The sequence below is a fragment of the Bubalus bubalis genome, chromosome 5 (assembly GCF_019923935.1).
Source record: "Bubalus bubalis isolate 160015118507 breed Murrah chromosome 5, NDDB_SH_1, whole genome shotgun sequence".
In the NCBI taxonomy this organism is placed as follows: Eukaryota; Metazoa; Chordata; class Mammalia; order Artiodactyla; family Bovidae; genus Bubalus; species Bubalus bubalis.
Window position 1 is genome coordinate 21753251 of NC_059161.1, and position 26946 is coordinate 21780196.

Below are 26946 nucleotides of genomic sequence, written 5' to 3' on the forward strand. Positions count from 1 at the left end.
AAGTAATTCTTCAGAAAAAAATGAACATTTTTGGGGGGGATAGTAAATATTTGTTCTGTTTAAAAATATTTTTGGTTTTCTTCTCTCTAGGCACATGTTGGATTGAATCTCCTGATGTGCATTATAAAAGACTGGTCATGTGACTGACTTCAGCCAATGAAATGTAAGTGGAAATGATGCGCATCACCTCTGGATGAGAGTCAGTAAGAGCCAGTGTGTAATTTGCTTTATTTCCTTTCTGTCGTCATGGTGCCCAGTGATGCTTCAGATGACGGAGGCTCTATTGGGTTTTGTTCTTGAGGAAGGCAATGTGGGGATGAATGCCTACATGATTTGTAAGCTTAATTGTTTTAAGTGATTGAGATTTGGAGCCTGTTTGTTATAAAGCTCGTTCTGACTAATACACTTGTAATCCTTCATTTACATATTTAAAAATACTGCTTATATTTTCTGATTACCATATGTTCATTGTAGAGAATTTTGGAAATACAGAACAACACAAAAAAGAAATATTCACTGAAATCACCTACATAGAAATAGTTCCTGTTAATATTTTGAGGTATTTTATTTTTTTTCTCTCATATATTCACGTTAAAAAAATTGAGATCACATTATATACACAATACTGCTTTTTTACTTCATATTATAGCAATAGTCTTTAAAATATAGAAATAATCCTGTATAGTATTAATTGGTGAAGGAGTGTTGTAATCTATTTTTTATATTTATATCATATAATTTAGAACAAAGTTGTATTTTATTTTTGTACTTTTTCTTGCTGTAAATAACATTCTGGTGAAATACTTATATCCATCTTTTCTTGGATTGCTGCTTATTTCCTTAGATTAGATCCTAGAAGGGGAATTATTGGGCCCAGGAGTATGCATATTATTTATAATTTGCTACATATTGCAAAATCTCCCAGGAGAAAGGTTGTACCAATTAACACTCCAGCAGTGAGAGATGGGCCATCTTGCCACCCCTGTTGAGTATTCAAATTCCTTTTAATCTCTGTTAATTTGATAGGTGAAAATGCTATCTTGTTTTATATTTGCATTTCTCTGATTGCAAGTGATGTAGAACATTTATTTCATATGTTTATGAGTCATTTGCATTTTTTCTTTTGGGAATTGTCTAAATGGATTCTCAAGTCCCCCTAATGCGCAAACTGTTAAACAGAAAGCAACACAGGAAACCGGAAGTGCAGTTCTGCTGCCACAGAGCCTCAGCACACGTGTTTTGAAGTGCAAGCATTGAACAGGCTTCTCTTATTCCCTCTCATCATGCTTATTTTGATTATTTTCTCTGCAGTCATCTCTCTGCACAGCCCATGTCTCCCTCAAGCCTTGGTCTCCCTCCAAGCGTCTTATTGGCCCAGGCTGTAGTCATGCCTGAACCTGAAATTGTGAAGAGGGAAGGACAAATGTGATCAAAGTTAGTTTTGAGTGGAAAAACATTATTGTGGAAAAAATCCCTGAAGCGTCCCCCTTATGAAGGTCCCTCACTACCGACTGGTATGTTCCCAAAGCAAAGAGGTGGTGGGCACATCCTCTTCTAAACGGTCAATGATTAACAGCACAGACTGCCTCTCTGGCTTTAGGCTTGAATCTACTGTCCCTGGTGATAAAGCTTAAATTACTCTTCCTGGAAGCATTCTTATTTATTTCATAGACATTGCATTACCCCTGATTGTCTATTTGGTGCTTTTAAGAAGAGAGAAGAAAGAATCTAAATTTCCCCAAAGTGAGTGTTACTTTTTAGCTACTGTGAGATAAAAGACAGATTGAAATGGAGCCAGAGGGACCTGCCCTTCACCCTCCATCTTCATCGGAGTTGGAAGCTCACATTGGTATGTCAGGCAGCAGCTGGCAGGCTCTTTTATCATCATTAATTGTCCGCTGAGTTGTCACAAGGAGAGACTAGAATTCGAGTTTAATTACATCTGTATCATCTCTGATAAAGTTCAGGAGATTCTGGTGGTGCAAAACAGGCATGGGCCAGTGATGTGCCAAGGATACTCTGCAAAGCAGAAACCATGTGTATTCTTGAGGGGGGGAAAAAGGTGAATTAGCTGAATTCTGAGGGAAATTAGGTGTTATCAAGGCTGGACAACTCTCGTGAGATATGGTGATGGAGAAGATGGGGGAGGGAAGCTGCTGACGGCATTGAGCTGGTTAAGGGTGATTTGATTTCTGTGGAGCAGGTGTAGGGGACTTTCCAGGGAACAAAGATTCATCCAAGGAAATTTGCTTGTCTTTATGGACAATAATCTACTGCCAGTGAAGGAGCAAAGACATATGTTGGGTTTTCTTTGAAGAAAATACAATAGCACTCCCACTCCCATTTCTTTTCTTCAGATGGTCTCTGATTTAGTTCTGGAAATATGTGCTGGTTGTAGTGTGGCTTAAGTGAAAAACCGGCTTTGACTAAAAGAAGAACTAAACTACAGTTTAGCAGAAATGGTTCAGAGTAGGTGGCATGGGAGCTGAGTGTATCTGTAGCTCATTGTTTCATAGTCAACAAGGGCTAAGAACCTTCATCACACTGAGGCAATGCCCCTTCTACCTGGCTTAGCCACACAAGGTTGCATTCTGATCTTGTATCAGTCCTTATGACCTTCTGCTTCTGGTGCTTTCATTATTCACTGAACCTTCTGCCTCAGAATAAACTTTGGCCTCTGCTCTGTTTCCCTTCATTGGGGCATGGATCTTGTGCTTCAGATTGTGAACCACTAGGCTTCATCTTAACTCTCACTTTCTGAAAGACAATCTGAAGCTCTTTCAAGAGATAGCTCTTGTAGAATTAAGTGTTTTCAAAGAATCATATTGATTGGCCATCTGGCCCTCTGCTTTTCAAAAGGATAATTTTAGTGTGACTCTCATATCTTAGGAAGAACAATTTATTTTAGTCCTTAGCCCTCTTTCAGCATTAAAAAAGAGTAGATCATATAAATGCAACTTGAAAAATCTAAGAAGAATAATTATATATGGATGTATGTATCTCTGTACACAATAAAAGGGCTTTGCCTACATTCTAGATTTCCAGTAAAGTGTTATGGTCTTTTATGTTAGGTCTCTTATACAAACCACTAAACTAATCTTTGTTCTGATTTTTACAGTCAGGTACAAAACTGGTGGTTCACTTAGTAAAGAATCTGCCTGCAATGCGGAGACCTGGGTTTGATCCCTGGGTTAGGAAAATCTCCTGGAGGAGGGCGTGGGAACTCACTCCAGTATTCTTGCCTGGAGAATCCCCATGGACAGAGGCGCCTGACAGGCTACAGTCCATGGGGTTGCAAAGAGTCAGACATGACGGAGTGACTAAGCACAAAACTCACAGGGGTAAGTTTGGAAAAACAGGTACATCAAAATCAGAGTGCTCAGAATTTAAAATATGTTGATGAAGTATAGATACATAAGAAGATTAAAGTTAAATACAAAAAAAATATATATGTATACACACACACACACACACATATGCATGCTCAGTTGTGTGACTCTTTGTGACCCCATGGACTGCAGCCTGCCAGGCTCCTCTGCCCATGAATTATCCTGGCAAGAATACAGAAATGAATTTTATGTGATTGTAAGTTTCTTGAAGTCAGAGGTTCTATATTTGTATTTCTATACAACAATATCAGGGTACTAGGGACAGGGTAGATGCTCAGTAAATATGTACTAAATGTATAGAGTATTGACTGAGTATGTTAAGTAGCTGTTAGGAGAAGGCAATGGCACCCCACTCCAGTACTCTTGCCTGGGAAATCCCATGGATGGAGGAGCCTGGTAGGCTACAGTCTATGGGGTCGCGAAGAGTCGGACTCGACTGAACGACTTCACTTTCACGCACTGGAGAAGAAAATGGCAATCCACTCCAGTATTGTTGCCTGGAGAATCCCAGGGACGGGAGCCTGGTGGGCTGCCGTCTATGGGGTCGCACAGAGTCGGACACGACTGACATGAGTTAGCAGCAAGTAGCTGTTATGGTTACCATATGCTCTGGTGGGCTAATGTTAATTGAGATGTAGACAGAAGTAGAAGTAGGTGTGGTGTACTGAGATGCTGAGCTATTACTGAGTGCATTCCACTTTACAGAAGTCATCAGGGTGCCCCTGAGGTCACAGAACAGAGGCACCTGCCTCTGGGCTGGGTTTCTACTACAGGGGCAGCTAGCTGTGTGTAATTCATGCAGGCCTCTGATAAAGGAGAAAGATATATAAACCCATATAACCGTGGAGTGAAGTCAGGTAATAATCACTTTCTTTGTCTCCCACTACTTTCTTTTCTTTTTTTTTTTAGTTGAAGTATAGTTGATTTACAAGGTTGTGTTAGTTTCTGGTATACAGCAAAATGATTCAGTTATACATATATATGTGCATATATATACACATATATTCTTTTTCAGATTCTTTTACACTATGATCTATTATAGGATATTGAATATAGTTTCCTGTGCTCTACAGTAGCACCTTACTGATTCTCCGTTTCACATGTAATAGTTTGTATTTGCTAATTCCAATTTATCTCCTCCCCCCTTCCTTTGGTAACCATAAGTTTGTTTTCTATGTCTGTGTTTTTGTAAATACGTTTTTGTTTTTGTAAATTGTTTCTGTTTTTGTAAATAAGTGCATTTGTATCATTCTTTTAGATCCCACATATAAGAGATATCTTAGGATATTTCTCTTTATCTGACTGTCTTTACTTAGTATTATCACATTCAGGTTCACCCATGTTGCTGCAGATGGCATTATTTGACTCTTTTTATGGCTAAGTAATAGTCCACTGTATGTTTGTACCACATCTTTTTAATCCATTTGTCCATCAATGGGCACTTAACCTGCTTACATGTCTGGGTTATTATAAATATGCTGCTATGAACACTGGGGCTCATGCATCTTTTCAAATCAGAGTTTTCTCCAGATACATACCCAGGATTGCTGGATCATACAGCAATTCTATTAGTTTTTAAGAAACCCCTTAGAAAGGCAGTTTTCCATTCTTACTGCCTTTCCAAGTCCTTTCTATGGGATTATTTTTTCCTCTGTCCCCAAAGAAATACAGGAAAGCCCTGTCACTCTTCTGTCCAAACTAGAGCAACACAAATAGTTCTCCCATCACTTCAAGTCACACAACATCCTATTAGGATGATAACGAATGTATCTAGTCCTGCTGCTGCTGCTAAGTCGTTTTAGTCATGTCTGACTCTGTGAGACTCCATAGACGGCAGCCCACCAGGCTCCCCCGTCCCTGGGATTCTCCAGGCAAGAACACTGGAGTGGGTTGCCATTTCCTTCTCCAATGCATGACAGTGAAAAGTGAAAGTGAGGTCGCTCAGTCGTTTCCAACTCTTCGCAACCCCATGGACTGCAGCCTACCAGGCTCCTCCGTCTGTGGGATTTTCCAGGCAAGAGTACTGGGTATCTAGTCCTATGATGTAGCAAAAACTAATTTCGTTTAAAAATAACACTTTCCCCTTTCTCCCAGTTCAAGCTTATTCCAGGCAGAAAACCACAGTCAAGGAAAAGAAATGCTGTCAACTTCTCTCTCTTCTCTCCTCTCTGGTCACTTCTAATCCTCCTTCCACATTCTACTAACTCTGGGTTCTGACTAGGGAGATCATACATCCTAAGAAATTAGGCTAGTCTCCTGGGACCTAGTTATTAATATTCCCTTGTATCAGGGTTCTCCAGGGAAATAGAGCCAATAGGATATTATGTATATTATAAATTATAATTGTCTCATGCAATTATGGGGGCTGGCAAGTCTAAAGTTTGTAGAGCAGGCCAGTAGGCTGGAAACACAGGCAGGGTTTCTAGGGTATAGTCTTGAGGCAGAATTCCTTCTTTTCTGGGAAACCTTGGTTTTTACTCTTAAGGATTTAATAGCTGAATGAGCCCCCTAGTAATTGGGGGTACTCTCCTTTACTCAACTGATTGTAAACATTAACCACAAAATACCTGCATGGCAGGATCCAGGCTAGTGTTTGACTAAACAACTGAGCCCTATAACCCAGCCAAGTTGAAACAGAGTGAACGCTTGCACCTTCTCCTTGGCAGAAGCCTCTCTGTATGTAAAATAAATCACATGGCCACTCCAGCCATGGAAAGGAGAGGAGATAAGAATGCAGGAAACCTCTCTCTTAATGGCACCCCAAGATGCAGATATTTAAGCCTGACTCTTGCTCTTGGGGCATTTTTTTTGGTTCTTTGGAGATGTTCTCTTCCCTCCCTCAACACTAGGGGACTCTAAGCTTGGTTCCCCACAAAGCTTGGTTCCCCACAGGGCATAGGCAGCTCAAGTCTGGAATTGAGTCCGGACTTGGCCCCAAGGTAATGGATTCCCTCACTTGCTGTCAGACAAGCAGTAAGCCCACACCTCACCTTTGAGGTGGGAGTCAGGTGTGCGCACAAGAAGCACATATTAGGCTTTCTGAGGAGTCTTTTTGAAATATCTTGTCCTCTGTGTGAGATGAGGCCAGGAGCCACTCATCGCTTAAGGTGTTATTCGCTTAGTTGTGTCTGACTCTTTGTGGCTCCATAGACTGTAGCCTGCCAGGCTCCTCTGTCCATGGAATTCTCCAGGAGAGAATACTGGAGTGAGTAGCCATTCCCTTCTCCAGGGGATCTTCCTGACCCAGGGATAGAACTCGGGTCTCCTGCATTGCAGGCAGATTCTTTACTGTCTGAGCCACCAGGGAAAATGAAAGTGTTAGTCGCTCATTTGTGTCCGACTCTGCAACCCCATAGACTGTAGCCTGTCAGGCTCCTCTGCTCAGGGATTCTCCAGCAAGAATATTGGAGTGGATTGCCATTCCCTTCTCCAGGGAATCTGCCTGACCTGTGGATCGAACCTGGTCTCCTGCATTGCAGGCAAATTCTTTACCATCTGAGCCACCAGAGAAGCCCAAGAATATTGCAGTGGGTTTTCTATCCCTTCTCCAGGGGAACTTCCTAACCCAGGAAATTAACCGGGGTTTCCTGGAGTGCAGGAAGATTCTTTACCCTCTAAGCTACCAGGGAAGCCCTAGGCCACCAGAGAAACCCATCCCTTATTACACAATTTTATATACACATACACACATCTTTATCGAGCCCATCTTTGCATGAAATGTTCCCTTGGTATCTCTAATTTTCTTGAAGATATCTCTAGTCTTTCCCATTCTGTTGTTTTCCTCTATTTCTTTGCACTGATCGCTGAGGAGGGCTTTCTTATCTCTTCTTGCTATTCTTTGGAACTCTGCATTCAGATGCTTATATCTTTCCTTTTCTCCTTTGCTTTTCACTTCTCTTCTTTTCACAGCTATTTGTAAGGCCTCTTCAGACAGCCATTTTGCTTTTTTGCATTTCTTTTCCATGGGGATGGTCTTGATCCCTGTCTCCTGTACAATGTCACGAACATCCGTCCATAGTTCATCAGGCACTCTATTTATTAGATCTAGTCCCTTAAATCTATTTCTCACTTCTACTGTATAATCATAAGGAATTTGATTTAGGTCATACCTGAATGGTCTTTTGGTTTTCCCTACTTTCTTCAATTGAAGTCTGAATTTGGCAATAAGGAGTTCATGATCTGAGCCACAGTCAGCTCCCGGTCTTGTTTTTGCTGACTGTATAGGGCTTCTCCATCTTTGGCTGCAAAGAACATAATCAATCTGATTTCAGTGTTGACCATCTGGTGATGTCCATGTATAGAGTCTTCTCTTGTGTTGTTGGAGGAGGGTGTTTGCCATGACCAGTGCGTTCTCTTGGCAAAACTCTGTTAGCCTTTGCCCTGCTTCATTCTGTAGTCCAAGGCCAAATTTGCCTGTTACCCCAGGTGTTTCTTGACTTCCTACTTTTGCATTCCAGTCCCCTATAATGAAAAGGACATCTTTTTTGGGTGTTAGTTCTAAAAGGTCTTGTAGGTCTTCATAGAATTGTTCAACTTCAGCTTCTTTAGCATTACTGGTTGGGGCATAGACTTGGATCACTGTGATATTGAATGGTTTGCCTTGGAAACGAACAGAGATCATTCTGTCATTTTTGAGATTGTATCCAAGTACTGCATTTCAGACTCTTTTGTTAACTATGATGGCTACTCCATTTCTTCTAAGGGATTCCTGCCCACAGTAGTAGATATAATGGTCATCTGATTTAAATTCACCCATTCCAGTCCATTTTAGTTCGCTGATTCCTAGAATGTCGATGTTCACTCTTGCCATCTCCTGTTTGACTACTTCCAATTTGCCTTGAATCATGAACCTAACAGAAGCAGAAGAGATTAAGAAGAGGTGGCAAGAATACACAGAAGAACTGTACAAAAAAGATCTTCACAACCAAACCAAGATAATCACGATGGTGTGATCACTCACCTAGAGCAGGACATCCTGGAATGTGAAGTCAAGTGGGCCTTAGAAAGCATCACTACAAACAAAGCTAGTGGAGGTGATGGAATTCCAGTTGAGCTATTTCATATCCTGAAAGATGATGCTGTGAAAGTGCTGCACTCAATATGCCAGCAAATTTGGAAAACTCAGCAGTGGCCACAGGACTGGAAAAGGTCAGTTTTCCTTCCAATCCCAAAGAAAGGCAATGCCAAAGAATGCTCAAACTACCACACAATTGCACTCATCTCACATGCTAGTAAAGTAGTGCTCAAAATTCTCCAAGCCAGGCTTCAACAATACATGAACTGTGAACTTCCAGATGTTCAAGCTGGTTTTAGAAAAGGCAGAGGAACCAGAGATCAAATTGCCAACATCCTCTGGATCATGGAAAAAGCAAGAGAGTTCCAGAAAAACATCTATTTCTGCTTTATTGACTATGCCAAAGCCTTTGACTGTGTGGATCACAACAAACTGTGGGAAATTCTGAAAGAGATGGGAATACCAGACCACCTGACCTGCTTCTTGAGAAACCTATATGCAGGTCAGGAAGCAACAGTTAGAACTGGACATGGAACAACAGACCGGTTCCAAATAGGAAAAGGAGTATGTCAAGGCTGTATATGGTTACCCTGCTTATTTAACTTCTATGCAGAGTACATCATGAGAAATGCTGGGCTGGAAGAAGCACAAGCTGGAATCAAGATTGCTGGGAGAAATAGCAATAACCTCAGATATGCAGATGACACCACCCTTATGGCAGAAAGTGAAGAGGAACTAAAAAGTCTCTTGATGAAAGTGAAAGAGGAGAGTGAAAAAGTTGGCTTAAAGCTCAACATTCAGAAAACGAAGATCATGGCATCTGGTTCCACCACTTCATGGGAAATAGATGGGGAAACAGTGGAAACACTGTCAGACTTTATTTTTTTGGGCTCCAAAATCACTGCAGATGGTGACTGCAGCCATGAAATTAAAAGATGCTTACTCCTTGGAAGGAAAGTTATGACCAACTTGATAGCATATTGAAAAGTAGAGACGTTACTTTGCCAACAAAGTTCCGTCTAGTCAAGGCTATGTTTTTTCCTGTGGTCATGTATGGATGTGAGAGTTGGACTGTGAAGAAAGCTAGTGCCGAAGAATTGATGCTTTTGAACTGTGGTGTTGGAGAAGACTCTTGAGAGTCCCTTGGACTACAAGGAGATCCAACCAGTCCATCCTAAAGGAGATCAGTCCTGGGTGTTCTCAGGAAGGACTGATGCTAAAGCTGAAACTCCAATACTTTGGCCACCTCATGCGAAGTGTTGACTCATTGGAAAAGACTCTGATGCTGGGAGGGATTGGGGGCAGAAGGAGAAGGGGACGACAGAGGATGAGATGGCTGGATGGCATCACCTACTTGATGGACATGAGTTTGGCTGAACTCTGGGAGTTGGTGATGGACAGGGAGGCCTGGTGTGCTGTGATTCATGGGGTTGCAAAGAGTCGGACACGACTGAGTGACTGAACTGAACTGAACACACATGTTACAATCTTATACCTTTGACATGAATGAAAGGATGGAGGGTTGATTAGTTTTTGTTTATTCCTTTGAAATTCCTCATGATGGCAAAGTGATATCTATGTTTCAAGATTTTAGCCTGAAGTCCCATTTTAATATCCTGTACAGAGGCACACAAAAATACATACTTCTGTACATTTGTCTATAAATATTATTAGTCCACAGAACTTCCAGTAACAAAGAAAAGTGGGCTAGGGAATTGTGCCTCACAATGCCCTTCTTTGTTTTCTATGTAATACTTTCTGCATGTTTATTGTGACCTCATTTTGCCAGCAGATAGGGGTGTGTGTGTGTGTGTGTGTGTGTGTGTGTGTGTGTTTGGAGGTGGTGGGGAGAGGAGGGTAGTATACAACTCTCCAGAGAGTAATTAGTCTGGGTTCTCATATTCTTCTGGGTTCAACCCAGGGTCTCACATCAGACAGCTGTATGGATGCTCTGTAAACCAAGAAGTAGGGTGAATGCTCCTGCTGGCATCACCCTTTGCTACAAAGACATTTAAAACAAGGCCCAAGGCAAGTGGGACATCAAATAACACTATTGCTCTTATAATAGCAAAATATTGAATATTTAAAAGGTAAGCAGGCTTGAAATTTGTAATGGAAAGAAAATACCCCTTTAAGTCATTAAGGAGTATGAAGAACCATAGCCTTTAAAAAATAGTTGGAAAAGTTTGAAGAATTCATAAGTCAAAAGAAGCTGGGTTACATTCATGAATAGGCAGAGCTTTGAGTAAAAAATAAGGGCCAATTCAGAGGTCCATTTAAGAAAGTTACCAGAGCATAATTAAAGTAACTGGCTTCATAGCCAATTTGGAATTCTGTCTCTAAGAAAATGGTTCCTATGTGATATTCACAGACAAGCCAGAGAAAATGAGCATGCAAATTGGCATTGAAGAAGAACGTAAGCTGAGGTGGTTAAGAGGGCAGGTTCTTGAATGAGAATGAACAGACCTTGATTTGGCTTAAATAACTTATAATCTGAGTGGCATGAGGATACCTGTCGAACGTTCTCTACCTTAATTTTCTCACCTTGTAAATTGGTGCCTATCTCATAGGGTGGTTGTGAGAATGCTCTTGATACATAGTAAGTGCTCATTAAATGCATTGCTATTATACTTAGAATTTTTGTCTCCTAGAAGCACCAGAAGTCTGATATGAAGACGAACATTTCTGATAAAAAAGAAAAGACAAAGCTGAGCTCTACTAGAGAGTAGTTCAGATTTTCTGTTGAATGGATTTGATTATATAGTCACCAAAATAAATAATTCATTCCGTTTCAGATATAAAAGAGACAAAAGTATGCCAAAGAAAGTGTTTAATTCCACAAATAGATGAATGACTTTCCGTTTGCTCTTGTTTCTCAGTGTTTATATTATTGAATCTCTTTTCTCCATAAGAGACAAAAAATTCCCCAGAAGTTGTTTCATCTTCTGAGTATATTGTATTATATTGGTTTATAGATATGCCTATTAGAGACTCAGTTCTTTAGTCATGAAGATATGACTCATAATAATTAGAACAGACTGCACAATATAACCAAGACACCCCAAGTCCTGCTGTTGTATATTAACAGAGGTTTACTTACCCCTTGGACTACAGCCTGCGGCTACAGCTCTCCTGAAGGGTTTCCCTCCAGAATTGAGGTAGTAACCGGGTACCATTTTATCCTGTGGCTCCCATGATTGCTATGGCCTTTTTGATGTCTTCCACTGGATCTTTAGTTTCCCCAACTGATAGACAATGATATGATACGAAGATGATAATGTGAGATGTTCTATGTTCAGCTTGGGGATGGCAAACATTATTTATTCCCATATTCTTTTCACCAGAACCTGGTCACATGGTCCCAAACCTGACTGCAAGGGAAGCTAGGAAATGTAGGTTTTCTATATTCCCATGAGGGGAAAGAGGGACTGGAAAGCATTTTAGTTCATCTCTATGCATGACTTTTGTTGATGTGATGTTAGAGTTTTTGTACTTGTAAACTTTTATAGGATGGGTTGCAAGAGGATTGTTGATAGATCTTAGCTACTAGATCAAGGCAAAAGCTTCTTGAACTTCAGAACGTGAATGTGTGCATTGATTTACATAGTGGAGAGGACTACTTTGAGTAGGATGGCCCTCTATCCACTGGACAGGTAGAACTCATTTTTGCTTACATAGGTCAAGATGCTGAAGAAGTGGCAGGTACCATATATTTGCTTGATAGCATCAAGGTCCTTTCTGATATATTCCAGAAGATGTTGAGACCTCTTTCCTCTGGCTGATCTAATTTAACTTGATGTTAACTTCATATTACATATCTTCTATGTTTCTTCTCTAGAATTTCCCTTATTATGCTTCAATTTTCACATCTAAGTCTAGATCATCAAAATGCCTTTGCTCTGTTTACACTCATGGATTCATACATCAAACAGTTGTTGAGCATCTCTTATGAAGAGACAAGAATGTGTGCATGCTAAGTCACTTCAGTTATGTCTAACTCTTTGTGGCCCCATAGACTGTAGCCCGCCAAGGTCCTCTGTCTATGGGATTCTCTAGACAAGAATACTGGAGTGGTTTGCCATGGCCTCCTCTAGGGGATCTTCCCAACCCAGTGATGGAATCCGGGTCTTTTATGTCTCCTGCATTGGCAGGCAGGTTCATTTTTGGTTATATCTTCAGGTAGTAAGGTGGCTTTTTTCCAAGGGGTAAAAGCTTTCATGAAACAATATATTCAATCATAGTCATTCATAGAAGGAGAATATAATGTCCTAAAGTAATAATAATACTATATATCTGCAAGCTTCTCATTTGTGTAGTTCACCCCAGAAGAGGATGGGCAAATATGGTAGATTGTTGGTCAACTTTGAGAGAAAGAACTTAAGACTGCTCTCACAAAGTTTTCAAATGGCAGTTGAACTGTATAATGGTTGTTTTGTACTATTCTGGGCAAGGCTGGCTTGTCTGTGACCCTTAACATCTCTATTTCTTTGTTTCTTCATCTCAGTCAGTGTAAGCTGGACCAGATAATGACCATAGCTCTCTTCAGCTTTTAGAGTCGATCATTTGTCCTTTCTGTCCTCGAACACTCTTAAGGTTCTCCTTACTTCTTTTTCTTCCATGCCATGGTGGGAGTATAAGAAGAAACAATTTAATTTAATTTTAATGTCATCTGAAGTCAGATGTATTAGGAAGACAAATCTTGCAGGGGAAAAAAATCTTCATCTAAGCTAAATACTATGGTGTTGGCAGTCAGATCAAACACCAACTTAACCCATTAACTGTGCTCTGTGAGGTTTTCGCTAAAGGTAATAGTTTCATTTCAAGAGGGCATGATACGACCCATGATATTTTCACATTCTCAAGAGTAACAAGCCATGAAAACACAGGATTTATTTGTGTGCATGAGTTCCAAAAATCATCCTTTGATTTTGCATGCTAGGAAAAACATCAGACTGGGGCAATGTTATCAAAGGATCAACCAGGTTATTGTTCAAAACATGGAATTCTGGGCTCCACCCCATAATCATTAAGGTCAAGTATCTGGGGTAGAATCCAGTAATCTGAATTTCTGACAAATTCTCTGGTTTGGGAGCTTAATAAAAGTTTGGCAACCTCTAAACCACTAACCAAGTCACAGAACTGTCCTCATCGGTAGAAGGAGAATACTGATACTTATTCTTTGTCACACAGAATTGTTGCATAGGTTAAAAGGATAGCATGGACCCAAGGATCTTTACTGAATGAAAATTCCCTGCAAATATAACTTTGAGTTGTTACTGTTGGGGCAAAGCCTAGTCAAACTACCATCTTTTGATTTTGCATTTTCTTGAAAATGTCTCAGGTCCCCCTCCTCTCAGGAGCTTAGTTAGGCCAAGAGTATCAGCATGTGATGCATTCCTTCTGGACCCCCTGCTTTAGACAATTTCATGTCAACTGCTGCAGCTCCAAAGTGCATGTAGAGTTAACTCGAAGCAAGGCTCTATTTGTGCGCTTGCAGATTTTAAAGGGGATAGCGCAGTGTTCTCTTCTGTTTGTCAGGGACAAACAAAGCTATTAGCTCTAGGTCTAGGGAAAGGAAAAAAAAAAATCACTTTTCATATTGTGCAACCAACCCTAAATCAGGTCAATCTCTCTCTCATTGCTGGCTAATATCCAAGCCACAGTGAAAAGCTGATGTTTTTGTTTAGAATGGATTTTTGCAGTGTTTATAAACCAAGACTCCTTGAAATTTTCATTAGGAGGATCATACAGTTCACCTCTTGTCCTGCCCTTTCTCCTTTCTCCTGGAATAGTTGAGTGATTTTGAAAATTCTCAGTAGTTTAATTGATTAGTAAGGAGAGTTCATTGTGAAAGTCACCTTTTGCAAGGCAGAACTGAGATTGACACACAGTCAAGATTCTGTGACCTTAAAGGATGAAGAACAAGGAACGAGGAGAAAGTAACCTTCCTTACAGTCCCGGATACGTGAGGATGAGAAGGGAGCAGTTATTTAGGAACACAGTGCTGGCACTTTGTGCTAGGCATGGAAGATGCATTATATCATCAAATCCTAACAATTTATAATCCCGTGATGTACATATTATTATTACTATATTTATAGGCAAGGAAATAGAGGTCAAAGTACTTAACTTGCTAATAGGTGGTAGAGCCAGGATTATTTCTGTGTAGCAAACCATCCTAAAGCTTAATGACTTAAAACGATAATCACGTATTGTTGCTTGCAAGCCTGTATCGGCTGACAGGTTCTGTTGATCTGGGTCAGGGTCAGCTAATCTTAGTCGAGCTTGTTCATGTATTTGCAGTCAGTCCTCTGGCTGACAGGTGTGTGTGTGTGTGTCTGGCTGACTGGTTTAGGATGGTTTCCCTTGTGTGTCTGGCAGTCAGTTGACTGTTGACTAGACTGATGAAGCTGTGACAGGTTGTATTTTCCAAAGATGACCACAGTATATTTTTATTCCACATACCCTTTTTACAATTTGACATTGCAGTTTTCTCATCTCTGCCCCTTTCCTTTGAATCTGGGCAGGCCTTTGGGACTGCTTGGACCAATAGAAGGTGTCAGAAGTAATGTTCGGCTGATTTCTAGGCTTAGATCTTGAGAAAATGGCAGCTCCCACTTTCTTCCCTTCATGGCTTTGCTCCTGGAAGTTACCTACAATGCTGTGAGGTTGCGGAGCAGTCACTTGGAGGGGCCACGTGTGGATGTCCAGTCCACAGTCCCAGTTGAGGTCCCAAATGACAGCCAGCAGACGTGTGAGTAAGGGAGCCACCGGTGACCCTAGCTCCTGGGTGTCTGGTCCCCTCAGGCCTTTGAGCTGCCCAGCTGATGCCAGAGGGAGAGAGATGAGCTGCCAGGACCAGGCCCTACTCAAAGTGCTGGTTTGTAAGGAAAATAAATGATAGCTGTTTTAAGTCACTGAGTTTGAGACACTTTGTTTTACTGCGATAGATAACTGCAGTGGTTATCAGGTCACGTGTCTTATATGATCCAGCAAGCTAGACCGGGCTTGTCTGCAGAGTGGTAGTGGGGTTCCAAGACAGAATGTAGAAGCATGAAAGGTCTCTTGGGGCCTGGGTTCAACACTGGCACACTCTCACTCCCAGTGCATTCTGTCGTGCAAAGCAGATCACAAGCCAGCCTGGTTCAAAGGAAGGGGAAAGAGACTCTGCTTTTTGGTGGGAGGAGCTGAGAAGTCACATGGAAAAGTGCTCGGATGAAGGCAGATGAAACCTTGTGGCCATTTCAGCAGTGTATTGCATTACACAACCTCCTGAGCCTTGGGGACAATTCAGGTCTGTAAGAAAGCTGAAGTGACCCTGAGAAACACAATGATTGGTTTTCATGTAACAATATATAGAGAATGAGGCCTGACTTCTGGCAAACTTGACCATATAGAATGTCATTTGCAGGAAAGGAAAGTCAAGAAGAGCCATCTTCTTCACCAATGGCACAGGTGTGCCATCTTCCTACAGGCCCAGTGGAGGAGGAAGGGAAGAGAACAATTTTTTTTATTGAAATATAGTTGCTTTACAATGTTGTGCTAATTTCTGTTGTACAGCAAAGTGATTCAGTTATATATATATATATATATATATATATATTCAGTTACATATATATATTCAGTTATATATATATATTCTTCTTGAAATAGTCTTTTCCATTATGGTTTATCCCAGGAGATTGGATGTAGTTCCCTGTGCTATAGAGTAGGAACTTGTTGTTTATCCATTCTAAATGTAGTAGTGTGCATCTTCTGAATCCAGGATCCATCCCTCTTCCTCCTGCCTGCTACCCTTGGCAACTACAAGTCTGTTCTCTCTGTGAGTGTTTCTATTTTGTAGATGGGTTCATTTGTAGCATACTTTAGATTCCAGATGTAACTGACATCATATGGTATTTGTTGTGTTAGTCACTCAGTCGTGTCTGACTCTCTGTGACCCCATGGGCTGTAGCTCTCCAGGTTCTTCTGTGAAGGACAGTGAAGCATGGTGTGCTGGAGTGACTTAGCAACTCGTTGTTGTTCATGACTTAGCAACTTAACGGAAGCAACAACATAATGGTATTTGTCTTTCTCTATTTGAATTACTTCACTTTGTATTATAATCTCTGTCCATCCATGTTGCAGCTGATGGCATTATTCCATTCTTTTTATGGCTGAGTAGCATTCCATTGTATATATGTACCACATATCCTTTATCCATTCATCTGTTTACTGGAGATAGGTTGTTTCCATATCTTGACTACAGTGAATAGTGCCATTATGAACATAGGAGTGCATGTATCTTTTGGAATTATAGTTTTATCCAGATACATGCCCAGGAGTGGGATTTCTGGATCATATGGTAGTTCTATTTTTAGTTTTCTGAGGAAATTCCATATTGTTTTCCATAGAGGCTGTGCCAATTTACATATCTACCAACAGTGTAGAAAGAGGAAATGGAACAATTTTATTCCTTTATGCTGCAGAATACATAGGACATATATCAAAACCTGATTTACATTCATTTATTGATTTGAGAAACGTATATTCACTGTGCCTATTAAGAGGTTGAAGTGATGGTTTGGGGACTATTGTCAAGGCCCTTTCTGCATCCAAGTTCATGAACATTTACTTGTGAAGATGGGTTATGCTGGGAAGCCAGGTTTATTTGGGGGCAAATGGCATATTTTTGTTAGCTCTGGAGTAGGTTTAGTGGCTCCTGGTAGAGATCTGACTTGTGGGAAAGTTCTACTCAGTTGTCAAGTTACTGGGCTAGGGAACCAAGGCATGTCCTCTGGCCCAGAAGCCCCAGGCATCTTTTGACTTCTTCTGACCAAGTCAATGGGATTCATTTCAGTTCACTGCTACTTAAATCAACTATTAGTTATGGAGCACCTCCTGTGTTCCAGTCATATTGTAGGTGCTGAACACATAGAGATAAAATAAGATCTGGGTCTTGCTTTACAAGTGTTCATGGCCTTGAAATAAGTCAGCGAACCAGTTCTTACCATACAATGTGCTAATTTCTATGACCAGCCAAACAGCTGTAAACAAGAAGCACTGGAGAAGGACAATGAATGGAACCCATGAGTCTGGAAGCCTCTGGGATGAGAAGGGGTTACACAGAAGAAGTGGGTACCAATAGGTTGGTGGAACAGCAGGTGCAAAGTTCTGGAAGCAAGGAAAGTTAGGATAGGACAAAGAGCCCAGAGGTGTGGAGAGAAAAGCAAGAAGTGAACTCACAGAGGAAGGTAGAAGCCAAGGGAAGTGACACAACTGGACTTGGTTTTAGGAATCAGAAATATGGAGAATTTATTCAAGGGAGAAAACAAGACAGGGGAATTTTGAGAGACATTTGTGATAATCCAGGCCAGCAGTGATGAGGGCCCCAACCAGGACAGTAATCATAGCACTGAAGTAAACGGAGGTAGAGTTGATTTTTAAAACATTAGAGTGTAGCTGATTTACGATGTTGGGTTAGTTTTAGGTGTATAGCAAAGTGGTTCAGTTATACATATATATTAGTTTTCAGATTATTTTCCCTACAGCTTGTTACAAAATATTGAGTATAGTTCCCTGTGCCACACAATAGGTCCTTGTCAGTGATGTAGTTTATGTATAGTAGTGTGTATATGTTAATCCCAAACCCCTAATTTATCCCTGGAGAGGACATTTTAAGGATGTACTATCATGGGACTTGGATTAAGGGAATGGAGCATCAGGGGAATCCAGGATGATGCTCAGGTTGGAACAGATGGATGATATGGCCATTGTCTGACACGGGACATAAGAGGGTGAGCAGGCCCAATCAGGGTGATGCTGAATTTTCCTTAGAACATGCTGTGTTGGAGGTCCAGTGGGCATCTAGCCTGACAAAGTGTATCCTGAAGACTTCATGACTGTTTCCTGGGTTGTTCCAGTTTCTTTCTTCTCCCTCTCCTTGCCTGTCTCCATTTTTAACTCACCTTTGCCCTAAAAAAACAAAACCTCCAAAATAGTGAAAAATACATTTGAGAGAGTCTCTCTGTTCATGTGGAGTATTAATCGTACAAGTCACCACCACTTCCGAGGTCGTGCAATGTACTCCCTTCAAAGACCCGCAGGTGCACAGTGCTTGGCTCCCACATTTCGTAAATAACTGCTTCCACAAAATGCTGTCAAGCATTGGGATGAACCCACTCCAGCCTCAGTGGAATGCACAGCCTGGAAGTGGAGGTGGGGGTTGGTCTGTAAGGCCTTTTGCATCTGCCCCCAAACCTAAATCTATCACACAGTGCAAGAAAGTTACCTCCCATGACTTTATACCACTTTACAGTTTACAAGTTACAACTCTAATTGGGATCTCACAACAATCACCTCAGGTCTGTGGGAAAGATATTGTGCATTCCATTTCACTGATAAAGGAATTGAGGTAAAGAAACGTGGTAGATCTGGAACACAAAGCCAGGCCTTTTCCTTTAAGCTCAATATTCTTTCTGTCCTGGCATCTTGACCCTCTTTGTGCAAGAAAAGCTAAGAAACGAAAGAGCCTGACAGGGTCTGGAATTAGATCCTCTAAGCAAACATGGTAGGATCTGGCTTAGGGGACGCCAGCTGTCCCTACAAAACTGAGGCTCCTCCATGATATTCCTGGCAGTGTCACTGGTCAGAGGCTGTTGCGTTTGTCTGCTGGGCCCTTTACTGAGTTGTCTGGTTAGAGTCGTCGTCTAGTTTAAACTGTCACTACAGTTCTTTTGGGAGTGATAATTCATATAAATATGTATATTTAGTATATATACAAACTTTCTGCTTTTATGCATAGGTATTGTTCTTCCTTGTGACATCGTATTTCTTTCCAGCTTAGTAGCTGGCGAAGCTCAGGTGCCACCACTCAACCAAGAGCTAAGGTTCATGTCTAAAACTGTCAAAGTGGTGAGCAGCTTGCCCCTCTTCACTTACAGCCTAGGTCAACAGGGCTAGGGATCTGCCGAAGGAAGAGCAGGGGAAAATATCTCACATGTTTTGTTTACTTGCTTGATAAGTTGGTGTGCCACTTGCCTGGCAGAAGGAATTTGAGAGAGGGTATGTTTTAAAAGGATATGCATAGATATTTGCTGGAAAACTACATTCCCCAGTGATGTGATGGGAAAGGTATTGCCCAATGACCAATCCCTTATATAGTACAAGGAGAGGTAGTGAAAATATGAGTATAAAGGACTTTAATGTAAGATAAAGGATGCTCAAATGTAAAAAAGAAAAATATATAGAAGTAAAAACTCCTAAAAAATCATTCCCAAGGGCATTCTTTGAATAAATGATGAGAGATATTAAAGTCATTTGAAAGATATAGCACCAATTTCCAGCATGAACAAATGGAGATATTCTCATGAGAATAAGTGACATTCTTGTTTTTGCTGGGGAGATATCCTCTTTTGTTTAGGAAATTGACAAGTGAGAGTGGCTTCTTGGGCTGTATTTCCCTGTCCAGTGGCTCTCTCAGAACCTTGGAGGTTGAATATCACTTGGCAGGTGGTGGGATGCTCAGCCAGGAGTGAAAAAACCAACATGCCTGTCTTCCTTTAGCCATGGGCCAGCTTTGTGCTCATCCCAATTTCTTGTCAGTCCACTCTTCCAAGCAGGGATATCACTGGGATCCCTGACAACAGTGTGGAGGAGGGACATGAACTGGAGGCATGGTAGCTTCAGAAGCTTAACAACGTTGCCCAAGAGAACCCTTGGAGAAGGTAAAATTAGAAGCCATCAGCGTTCCTGGTCACTTCTCCCTAAAGCCCTTTTGGGTTGACAAAGACCTGGGCAGTAGCAGGAGACAGGCCTGTAGTTCTTCGCAGCCCCTGCTCTGGTCTTTTGAAATTCCAAATCACACCCTCTCCAAGAGGATGGTTGGAGTTCTTACACTGTCTGCTCTAGTTTAGCTTTGTCATAATCATTTGGGAAATCGTTTATTTGTTGGGAGGCAGTATGGCTTTGGGAAAAGAACCCAAACTGGCTCAAAAGTCCCTAAGTTCAGACCCTGTTGCTGGCTAGTGATACTGAACTAGTCGGTTTAGCTGTCCAGAGTGGTTTCTACATCTCTAAGATAAAAATGAAATGATTGTACATGGAAAATTCCTACATTAATGTGCACCTGCAATCAGAACTCAGACGTAGCTATTACTATATAAGTACTATTATTAGTAAGTATTGTTACTGCTTTCTATCACTGTTGCTGTCAATGGGGCTGGATGAAGGTAGGGTAACCCCTCCATCAAACCCCACCCCAGATTCCACAGTGGAACTTGCTTCCCGACTTTTCCTAATGCTCTCCCCTGCCCCACCCCACCCTCGTGGCACACTCTCACTGCTGGACCTCCCTTGGCAATTCCTTGAAGGTGGTGTTTATACTTGTCCTCTTAATAAAGATGGTCCCCCAGCTTCCAGAATGCACAGCAATCTGCCTTGCCAGCCTGTCAAAGATGTTCTCAAATATAAGTGCTGCCACTCATTTCCCCTCCTACCCCTTCCCAAGCTCCATGTAAAGCCATAAACAGTGTGGGATAGAGGACTTTTTTAGCCAGATGGTATAATAATGATAATGATAAAAATGTAATAGATACTAATTACAGAATATCTACTATGTAGTTAGGTGTTTTCCTATTTTATTTCATTGAATCCTTATTGCAATCCTTTTGGATGCTAAGAACATGCTTGTTCCATTAAACGTTGACCAAACCTGGAGGTCTAGTCATCTTGCCCTCCTTCTATACCATTCATTCTTAAGGATCCCCAAGGCCCAGAATTTCAGATCGTTTATTCATTTGGAACCAGCTAAGGAACCACAAAAGACAGCAATTAGTCTGATAGTAACAACTGGTTTCCTTTCTCCATCAATCAACACCCCACAGCCTATTGAACTAGCTAGGTGTATCCTATAAGTAATACATCTTATTATGGAGGAATCCCAAAGGTTCAGTACTGGGTCTTGGCCCCCCTGAGTTTCTCTGTGACCTTCAGTGGCTCAGCCAGGCTTTAGGCAGCAGGTGCCGGCAGGGAGGGTCCGTGAAGAGCAGGAGAGGTTCTCCTGGGTGAGGATCTCAAGCCTTACCTGGGCCTGAGCCTGGGAGTGTTGCCTCCTTCCTTAAAGTTTACACAGGATGGCAGCTTCTGACTGGGTTATGCTCATGTAATAGTAATCAGGAGAGAGAGAAAAAAATGAAGATGTGTTCATGTGTGTGTGTGGTTGTGTGTGTGTTGGGGGAGGAATATGGAAAAGGGCATGACCACTCACATCAGTGTTCTTGCCTGGAGAGTCCTGTGGACAGTGAAGCCTGGTGGGCTACAGTCTATGGGGTCACAAAGAATCAGACTCAACTGAGTGACTTTCACTTTTCATGGAGAATTGGGCTGCAGGTAGGTGACCAATTGTCCCAGTTTGCTTATGTCTGAGGAGTTTCCAGGGCACAAGGCTGTCACTGCTAAAACCGATATGGTCCTAGGTTAGCCAGAATGGTTGGCAACCTTAGGTGTAGGAGGGGGTAACAGTTAGTCCTTATTCTGAGGGATAATGCACTGTTGTGGCTGATGGTTGGCCTGACTGGGTGCAAAGTCTAGCTCTACCTGGGCAAAACAGACCTGGTGCCCCAGTCTCCTCATCTGTAAACTGGGGCTGATAATGGTACCTGTGTCATATGTTGTTGTGAAGACTGAAGGACACACTAAATGTCAGGTCCCTGACATATGCAAGTAACTGACAGTCACTGTGATGTTCTCTTAACCTGGCAACACAGCCCAGTTCCATGGGTGCTCCTTCCTGAGTCTAGTTGACCCAAGACCCTATGAGACCCCCTGTTGTCAGCGTTTGGTACAGAATGCAGTCTGATCTGTGCTGCATAGCAACTTCTTGTAGGGTGTTTGTTACTCTTGGAGGGCTTTTTGCCAGACTGAGAGCTCTGTGGGGGGTGGGGGAAACCAGGGCTGTGCCAGGAGTAGAATATTTTCAAAGACAGAGTCTGGTTCTAAGCACAGACTGTGATAAATGTCATAACCCAGGAAGGGGGCACTTGAGGTGTCAGCAGGCAGAGGACCCGTGTCTCCATTAGTTAGTTAGTGTTAGTTGCTGAATTGTGTCTGGCTCTCTGCAACCCTGTTGACTATAGCCCAACAGCTTTCTCTGTCTGTGGAATTCTCCAGGCAAGAATACTGGAGTGGGTAGCCATTCCTTTCTCCAGGGAATCTTCCCAACCCAGGGATTGAACCTGGGTCTCCTGCAGTGCAGGCAGGTTCTTTACTGTCTAAGCCACCAGGGAGGTCCATGTCTCCATTAGCCCCCCTCTTTGAAGAAGGGGTGTGGGTGGGGCGAGGGGAAGATAGGAAGGCAGAACGTTAATGAGCTGGCTAGAAACACTGGGGTCAGTCCCGCCGAGACACACCAGACCCTTCTCGTCATCTGATAGTCACGCTCTGAGCACACTCACACATCTAGACACGCACACTTTCTGCTGGTTCAGCAGCCTCCAGAAGGCAAGATGTAGGGCTTGCTTTTCCTGAGTTGCCTGATCCCTCTTCTCGCCTCTGTTAGGTGTGCAGACACTGCAGACCTCCTTCTCCGCATTTCTCCCAGTGCCTCTTTCTGCCTGGGTCCTGTTGCATCCCTGGCTTTTCTTCCCGGTGCTTTGAAGAGTGGGGACCCTGCTTTGTAGGATAACAAATAGAACTGTCAAACACATCAGCGCTGCTGCCTGCAAAGATAAATGGGGCGACACATGGAGCAACCTCTGTGGATCCTGGGGCCCCAGCAGGAGCTGACACTGTGACAGATGGGGGGACGAGTGGTGCTGACACAATCGGGTCACCTGAATGTCGAGGGGTGAGGCGGGTGTCTGCTCCTCCCTTGGCTCCCCTCCCCTCTCTACCTTACACGCGCTGTGTTGCTGAGGATCATAAAGAGATAGTAGGCAGGTCACCGCTCTTCACCAGCCTGGTGCATCTTCCCTGTCAGTGGCACGGGGCAAGGAAGCAGGCTGTCTGCAGAGCATCCTGTCATCTCAGGGGTGACAACTGAGTTATGTGCAAGGAGAGCCAGTCCTGGGCAAAGACCAGGGCAAAGTTTGTCTTTATCCCTCGACTTGGTCCTTTTCCAGATCCACCCTGCTTGGTGACACTTTCTCATCAGTCCTTCCAGCAGGCTATGCTCATCTCTGGTTCTCACCCAGGAACCCCTCCCAGGCCTTGCCAATCAGCCCATGCAATTGATCTTTCCACTCTTTTCATATTGTACCCTGTGTCCTGCTTTATCAGGTATCAGAAGGTTGTCTCACTGATGGCTCTCAAACTGCCCTCCTTTCCAAACAGAATACACATCAGCACATTCCCAGTGAGGGGCTGGGCTGGGCTGGACATTCCCGAATCCCTGAAGGAGGAAGGCCTACAAGAGTTGAAACTCTATTCCAAAGGGATGCAAATGCCTGGCAGCACTAGGGACAGAGCTTCCGAGTGGTAACTCTTTCTTTCCGGCTTTCTCTTTTATTCTGCTTAAAGAGAAGCTTTCCTTTGCTCACAGGTGCTATTCTCAGCTGAGGTCTTCTCTGGGTCTCTGGCTTCAATATCTATTGCTGATGGGCTGCCAGGGCCCCAGGCAGTTCAACTCTAAACATGTAGTGAGGATCCATTCTCTGTTAAACTATGTGCTGACTGCTCTGAGTTGCGGGGCACAGAGGGGTGGCTGTAAAGATAAACAAGCTGGAATTTGTCACATCTGGGGACTCACAAGTTAGTTGAGAGGAGAGACATGTATGAGCTTTAATACAAGACTACCCATGAAAAAGAGGTAATGGGGCAGAATGAGGACAGGAGGAGGAAGACTAATCTTGACTTGAGAGGAACAAGGACATGCTCAAGGAAGAGGTGGGTTTTGGTAGGGCTTCAGAGGATGAAGAGGATCTGGACAGGCTGAAATGGTGGGGAAAAGACTGTGTATAGAGAGGAATATGAATTCAGACAGATGGGAGATGCAGAGTCTTCTGGGGTCTGGACTTGATCAGATAAGACTGAAGCACATGAAAAGTGTGTGAGAGTGAGAGAGAGAGAGAGGGAAAGAGAGAGAGACAGAGGGGGCAGAGAGGAGAGGGGGAGAGAGTGTTTGGTTGGCAGAAAAGATTGGATACAGCCTTAGGGTCTGTATTTCATTCTGTATTCAGCTTTGGATGGGAAGACAATGCTTCACTTCTTTACTTTCCATTTCGCTTCTCACTGCAAAATTCCCAATGGAATTGGATGCTGCTCTTAGTAATAAGTAAGGAAATAAACATCACACTGATCTCTTGGATTCTCAAAAACAAACAAACAAACAAACAAACAAAAAAACCGGGGGTGATAGGCAGTAGGGAAAGAAAGGACAGAGGGGAGAAGAGAACTGGTATAGAGTGCCTTTGAGTAGAATGAATGAGCTGGTACCAATTACTGAACCTTTTTTAGTTTCCCTGTCTTAAATGGGGATAACATATAACTCCTGGCCAAATATGGGGATAATAATACTTCCCCCATAGGGCTGTTGTGAGGCTAATGGAGAGAATGTATACAAAATGTTTAGTACATTACCTCTCAATACCTGGTGGCTATTATTATGACTATCCCTCTGTCTCCTGACCCATTTTAGCAGGCAACAGCTCTCAGACAGTGTTAATGGGTGGCTGTATAAAAAAAGCACGTGGTTTGTCCACAGGAATGATGTTGCTGAGGGATGCTCAAAGTCCAGATGATGAGGAGACTTAACAAGATCAATACCACTTTTGGAAAAGATTATATGCTATACTAGGCAGCAAATAGACCATTGAAACTGGATTTGGAAGGCATTTATGGAGTCTATTAGAGATGGTTAAACATACCAACACAGAGAAAAATAAATAGTGGATCACACACATGCAGCCTGCGAGTACTCTTTCTCTGTGTGTGCCCTTTTTCTCTCCCTTCCCCTCTCCTTCCCCATTTTCAGGTTTAGGTAAGTAGGACTGATTAAATAACTCTTCTGAGCAAAGCTGAAGGAGGAAACAATGTGGCACCATGGCTGTGCTTATCCAGTCATTTAGAGTGTGTGAAATTTCAGGAGCTGGACAGAAAAGTGATGCTTCTATTTACAGAGGGCAGTGAATGAGTTCTCCCTGGCTGATAAGCTGATGGGTTTTCCAGAAATAACTGAAATCTTTTGGTTAGCTTTTTAAGGTTACTAGTGAGCAATTTAGTGCACTGGAGCAATAATTTCATATTCTCTAGTGGCTTGAAATAATTAGATTATTTTGTGGAATGAATAAATGAGAAGTTAACTCACTGGCATGGATCAGTGTGGTAACATGATTTATTTCTTGTAAAAGTGAATGCTCTAGAGTCTTGACCCTACAGATGATTGTTTTGACTCCCTCCCCTTTCTCATTTATAATATGTTTTGGGTTATTTTGTGAGGGAGGCTGCCCAGTGGAGTGGGAAGAGCATATGGACTTTGGGATCAGCCAATTCCTGATTCCGTGTTCACGAGGTATGTGACCTTGGGCAAATCACTTGACACAACCAGAGCCCTCTTTCCGCTAATCAGGAAAGGAGTGGTAATAATACTTACCGTATATGAGAGGCATATGAATTAAGCCCGTTACTGAAAGGAAAGCACCTATTACAGCTTCTAGCCCACGCTGGGAACCCAAACAAACATTAGATTCCTTTTAGTCTTTCTCCCCACCGTATTATCTTAAAATGATTAATGTTTATACCAAGGATAAACATCCAGCACATTAATTAATGGTGATACTAATCATTTGTTAGGTTAGAAAGAACTTCTGCCTTGATAAAATGCTTTAATGAAAATGTTTACTGCCCTGTTCTTTTGGATGAAGGGGATGGGGTTTAGCATTTTGCTTTATGGCCACTAATGACCCATTTCAAGGCAAAACCTCTATCTTCAAACCAGCCAATAATTAATATATAAAGTTTAAGTAGAATCTTGATTAGGGAAGTGCTTTTGTATTCTCCTCTGTTACAGCACTGTACACAGTGGACATTCTGCAGCCCTTAGATCAAGCACAGAAAAGAAAAAAACCAACAATTGATTAGTAGTTGGAGGTTAGAGAGCTGGGAGAGTTTTGGTCAGCTGGTGATAGAAGCAGACCTTGCTTTTCATACCTTTGCTAACTTTTGAATATTTGCAGACTACCCAGCCATGCTGGGTCCAAATGACATAATACAGCAGCATTGGATGGAGGTATGTGCTCTCAGTTTCTGCTAGAACATTACAGCATTAGAATTCTTGATACAATTTATTCCAAGCCTCAAATCTGTGTATCACTTATCTGCTGAATTGAACAAATTGAAAGTGATCGCATTTAGGAACTATTAGTGGGAGGTTGGTTCTTCCTCCTCTTTAATAACATCTTGAGAGCTAACGGGGTTCAGTGCTATTCCTCACATCCATCCTCCCTCCCTCCACACAAATGAGCTCAGTTGGAGGTAGGGTTTATTGACATTTAAATGAGCATATTTGGCTCACTGTAGCATGGATCTAAATGAACACTGCTTTGGTGCATTGAAACTTAATGATTTTCT

At 42.2% G+C, this 26946-nt stretch overlaps 1 long non-coding RNA gene across 1 annotated transcript in view; it reads left to right on the plus strand.

Moving 5' to 3' along the window:
• Window positions 1-26946, plus strand: part of LOC123333654 — a 45263-nt gene that overhangs the window by 12673 nt on the left and 5644 nt on the right. The window contains exon 2 of the long non-coding RNA XR_006551089.2: window positions 91-163. This is a non-coding gene — a long non-coding RNA (uncharacterized LOC123333654). The remainder of the gene's footprint in view (window positions 1-90; window positions 164-26946) is intronic.